We start from the raw sequence: 5473 nt of genomic DNA, 5'->3' as shown, positions 1-5473 counted from the left end.
TTTTGGTTTGAAAGGTCGCTTGATTAATGTTGCTTGTTTACCTGCTAATTAGATCTATAGTCGAACACGAACGAACAACAAATATTATTCTTTTTGTCTTCTATTTATGTACGAACAAGTATTTTAGATTGTGTCTGTTTTAAAACATTTCCTTCCCTTTTCCAAAATGCAGATTGGCACACACGTCTAATAAGGTCTTTACAAACCAGGTGCGTTTTTTTTTGTCTTTTTGCGTCAATATATTTTTTCGCAGTTTTTTTGTTGTTGTCATGAGTTGTTTCACATAGACCAAAAATATGACGCGGTGACAAAGCGACACATAATCGTTTTTTCAAAACAATGTCGATTTTTCCGAGCTTCTGTTGCATTAAACAACAACACGGGGGCACGTAGCCCGAACACAGAGCCGCCCGAGGCGACAAACTTTTATTGCTTTCAACCTTGAGAAAGGCAGCGCATATCATATTCACTTCTTTTAATTACCTTTCACAATAAAAGTCCTAGATGGCATAACTGTTTACCTGCCGGCAGGGTCCAAAATTAGCACCAGCCACCAGCCAAATGCTGGTAAGATATGCTGGTAGTGGCTGGTAGATTTGCGTCACTCACCAGCCAAAAAAACAATGGTAATCTATTGAGTGTCTGGTCAAATTTTAACATTCACTAGCCATTTGGCTGGTGGACAAAAAAAATAATTTTGAACCCTTCCTGTCGGTATAAATATTCCCAGGTGAGGATTTCATATTTTTGTGTTGTTTATTCGTAACGCTCCCAGTGTGTAAAGGCCTTAAGCGAGTACATAATGTGGCCAAAAGTATGTGGACACCCCTGTTTTTTCTGGTTTGGGCCGCCTACTTACAATGAACGGAAGTCTTAATGCAACAGCATACAATGAATTTTAGACACAAGTGTAACTTTGCATCAATAGTTTTTGTATGTTGGTGTCAGGTGGTAAAAAAACAAATGGTTGAAAAACAACCGCTCTGCATCATCGCAGCTGTATGTTCAAACAGCAGGCTGACTCTGAAGTAGCTGATTGACTGTGCACCTTGTTAACAATAGTCAGATTGGATTTGTATGGTTGTTCAACTGTTATGTTGCTTATTCTGCTTTGTGGTGAAACTCATCGCTATAACGCCTCCGCTTATCCAGAAATTACCCTCATCCTTGTTTGTTTTGAGCTCTTCTTTTTCATTATTTGAGTCGAAAGTTCCCTTTTGAAGATATGTGACGTGAGTCGCATTTTTATAGCTTATAAAAAATTATTTCTTTTTTTTCTTCTGAACCGTAGAGCGCTGTTAGACTCTGGCTCAGACATGGATAAAAGACAGATTGGAGCTGCCTGTCTGCATATAGATTTTTTTTTTTTTGAATGTTGGGTCAGTCTTTCATTTCAGTTCAGTTGTATTCATGACACGATGTGTGACCACTGAACCTCTTTAAATAATCAGCTCGTGCTGAGCCCTTTTCATTAGATCCATTTCAATTATAAATGAATCTCGTCTTCTCTAGCTTTTCTTTATTGGAGGGGGAAATGAAAGTGTCTGCAAAGTGGCTGAAACTGCTGTTGTTCCCCACAACATATGATGGTTGTATCCCCTTGTGTCATATAGGATGCCAAGATTACATATATTATTGGCTTTAGAAGTCAACACCTTCCATATTATCTACACTGGAAACACATACCTCCATAAAGCTCTACTGTAGACTTGGATGTACACCTTCACTCATCAGCGTCTCAATCATTTCTCAACCAATCAACATGTAAATTAACAACTAGCTTGACACAACTTGACTTTTCATCTTTACTTTAAATGTCACTGGATTGACTTGCATTTATATCATACTTATTTTTTTCAGAAATAATTCCTTTCTTTGCTGTGTGTTTTCATCCAAATCATGTTTAAAGCTATAGTGCGTAGTTTTTGTCTCCCCCATGAGGAATCCTAAGTAATGACAACAAAACTGTCGGCACGTCCACATGATACAAGCCTTCCGTGATCGCACACCACCCCCACCCCTCCCCCACGCAGTTGCTAGCAGCCAAGGAGGACACGGAGGATTAAAAATACATGGACTCCTCAGAAGAGGTAACTATCTTCACTTGAGTCTCTGCGCGGGAAAGTCTCCTGACTCACAATCTTCTGAACATAGTCATACTGAGAAATACAGAGAGAGTTGTGTGGAGCTGATAGTCTTAGTTAGCTTTGGAGCAACTCATTTGGCAATGGCTTGAATGTAACGGACGTTTATTAATATCAAAAAGTTACGCACTAAAGCTTTAATTTCAGCTTTTTTTTATCTCCACATTGGCAACAAAAAACGGGTTTTCTGAAACGTAATGCAAAAAATGTTAGTAGAATTTGAGATGAAGAATGTATCCAGAATCACTGAATGTTCTTTCAAATACATATTTGCTTTGCCTCCCTGGTGCATGGATTTTAACTAAGCCTTAACTGCAGAGCCTTCTCTAGCATGGTTTGATGCTATGATTAGTCCTGTAGAGAGTGGTAGTGCTTTAAATTAGGGCTGCTCAATTATGGAGAAAAAAATCATAATCACGATAATCTGATCAATATTGAAATCACGATTATTTAACATGATTACTCATTGTCTTTTGGAAAGATGTTGCAATTATTGATCTTAAAAAACAGTGAAACAAATCAACAGTGAAAACACCTAGAAGTGTGAAATTTCCCTTCATACTTTTGCTGTTTGAATTATTTTTCCCTCATTCAGAACATAAGCCAAATAAGAGTTTACTTGCTAAACGTTATGTGCAAAATAATCATTTTCTTTTTTTATGAATCCGTTTTTATGATCACTAGGAACCAAAATCGGGACTAAAATTTCGAGTAATTGCACAGAAATACTGAAAACGCTTAATGCAACGTTATCGGTTTGAAACGACTCCGTAGATCTTGGGAGGACGAACCATGATCTGCATCAGACGGGGGTCATTTTCACCGAAGACATTTCTGACGTGTCGCAGCAGAAAAGAGCACAGGTGTAAATAAAATGAATGATGGCTGAATTCCATTCAGCTGCTTCGATTTCAGGGTCCTGGTACGGTGAATGCTGGCTCACTGTCGGGGCTCACCCCTATTTTCCACCGGGCGTGTCTGCGCATGCGTTCCAGAGGCGCCGCAACCACCGCGAGCAATCGCGGACATTCAAGTCAACGCTTGATATTCCGCTCCGCTAAAGATACGCGCCCGGTAGGGCTGGGCGATATGGAGAAAATCAAATATCACGATATTTTTGACCAAATACCTCGATATCGATACCGCAACGATATTGTAGTGTTGATTATTGGTGCTTTCACTAAATATTTACACAATGATAAATAATTTGTGATAAATAATCATCAATAATGTGGATATAATGACTAAGTGGGAAAAGGCAAATAATAGAACAGTTACAACAGTCTGGTAAGTTCAGAAAAGTACATCACTTTACTGTAATGCAGCCTTTAAAACCAGGAAGAGACAACACTTATGCCATATTACGATATCCAAAATCTAAGACGATATCTAGTCTCATATCACGATATCGATATAATATCGATACTGTATATTGCCCAGCTCTAGCGCCCGGTCTATTTTCACATGAGCTGTTCAGACAGCCGGCCAGGAAGTGAAACAGCGAGAGCATCCAGTCAATTTACCCCCCCCAATATCCTATACAGGTATGTCGCCTCTACAACACCACGGAAAACAAGAGATTCATCTTGGAGGTGGAAAAACACAATAGACACACATTTATTTTTTTTTTTTTTAAGGACAACGCCAGAAAAGAGAAGGCATGGAGTTTAACTGTAGGAGTGCCTTGAGTGGACGGTAGATACTAGCGTAATAAATAGAGGTGCAACGATGAATCGATGAATCGATTAGTTGTCAACTATTAAATTAATCGCCAACTATTTTGATAATCGATTAATCGTTAAAAACAAAAAAAGATTTCTCTGATTCCAGCTTGTTAAATGTGAATATCTTCTAGTTTCTTCTCTCCTTTGTGACAGTAAAATGAATATATTTGAGTTGGGGTCAAAACAAGACATTTGAGGACGTCCTCTTAGGCTTTGGGAAACACTGATCCACATTTTTCACCATGTTTTGACATTTTTATAGATCAAACAACTAATCGATTAATCGAGAAAATAATCGACAGATTAATAGACTATGAAAATAATCGTTAGTTGCAGCCCTAGTAATAAACACGCGATTGTTCTGTACAGTACAAAGTAGAGACTGTAATCTGCTAGTCGAGACGCTCCCCGTGTGGCGCGTGGCGAAGGACGGAATAAAACCGGAACGCAGCACAGACACGCCCAGTGGAGAATCCGGGTAACTGGGACACTTGACAAGTCAAAATGTCTGCTGTGAAAAAGCTCCATTTGGCTGAAGATTTCTCATTTTCTGTTGGAAAAAGGAAACGTATACTCTCCTGGCAGAGATACACTGAGCTCAATATATATTTAGTCTGGTTGTAATGTTTCTGTGTGTATTATATATTGTATCCAAATGGATGAACTTATACGGATACGTTATCCATATAAGTTATATTATAAATGTATATTCTTAATGAATTATTTTATATTAGTGGCTGTTATGTTATTAACATAATAAATGTGTTGCTTTCTAAATTCTTACAGGATTTACTGCTTGGAGATGGCAACCTTAAAGAGCTGATACAACTGTCTTGGTTTTATGGATTTAATGCCTCAGTCTACATGAGCTGAAATTCTATTAATATAGAGAACAATCTAAAGAAATGTATTTGGAACTCTGATAATCCCTGTAAAATGTTAGCTTGGTGATTTATGTGTAGGGATGGGTACCGAAACGCGGTGCCAATAGGGCACCGGTTCCGACATAAACGGTAGTAACGAGACCGAATAAGAACGAAAATTTCGGTGCCTGACTTTTTTTTTTCAGAAGCATCGCTGCACGGGACGCTAAATTACCGTTAGCTAGTAGCTGGATTAAACCCAATGGTTAAAATGCTGACAGTTTACGTTAAGTGTGACTGTATTTCCCTGTAGAGGATTCCAACAGCGGGACCTAACAGTCTGACTGCAGCTGCCGTTGTCGGAAAAACAACACAGACGGTGCGTTCACTTGAAACTCGCCAGCCTTGTGGTGCATTCAAAGTTATTGTAAAATACCCTTTTCCCATCTGGTGCTTGTTTTTGTTGTTTACCAGCAATTTACTGGTGAAATAAGTAATTGTTATAAGTTATTGTTATTGCATTATTAATCAATCATTTAATTTTGACCATATGGCCTTAGCAATAAACAAGCCGTTCTTTAATGTCGCCAACTGTCGCTTTGTGCTCCTTTTTTTTATATTTTATATTATATGCATTATAAATATATATATTTCGGTTCAGGCACCGGCACCGTTTTAAAAGTATCGTTTTTGCACCGGTATCGGAAAAAACCCAAACGATACCCAACCCTATTTATGTGTT

At 38.4% G+C, this 5473-nt stretch overlaps 1 long non-coding RNA gene across 1 annotated transcript; it reads left to right on the top strand.

Moving 5' to 3' along the window:
- The first annotated feature begins 3484 nt into the window (after positions 1-3484).
- LOC118494800 lies at positions 3485-4645 on the top strand. Its single transcript, XR_004896994.1, has 2 exons — positions 3485-3851; positions 4211-4645. It is a non-coding gene; the product is annotated as an uncharacterized LOC118494800 (long non-coding RNA).
- The last annotated feature ends 828 nt before the right edge of the window (positions 4646-5473 follow it).

The sequence above is a fragment of the Sander lucioperca genome, chromosome 4, assembly GCF_008315115.2.
Source record: "Sander lucioperca isolate FBNREF2018 chromosome 4, SLUC_FBN_1.2, whole genome shotgun sequence".
NCBI lineage: Eukaryota > Metazoa > Chordata > Actinopteri > Perciformes > Percidae > Sander > Sander lucioperca.
The sequence above is the reverse complement of the archived record's forward strand: the minus strand, read 5'-3'. Positions and strand labels throughout refer to the sequence as shown.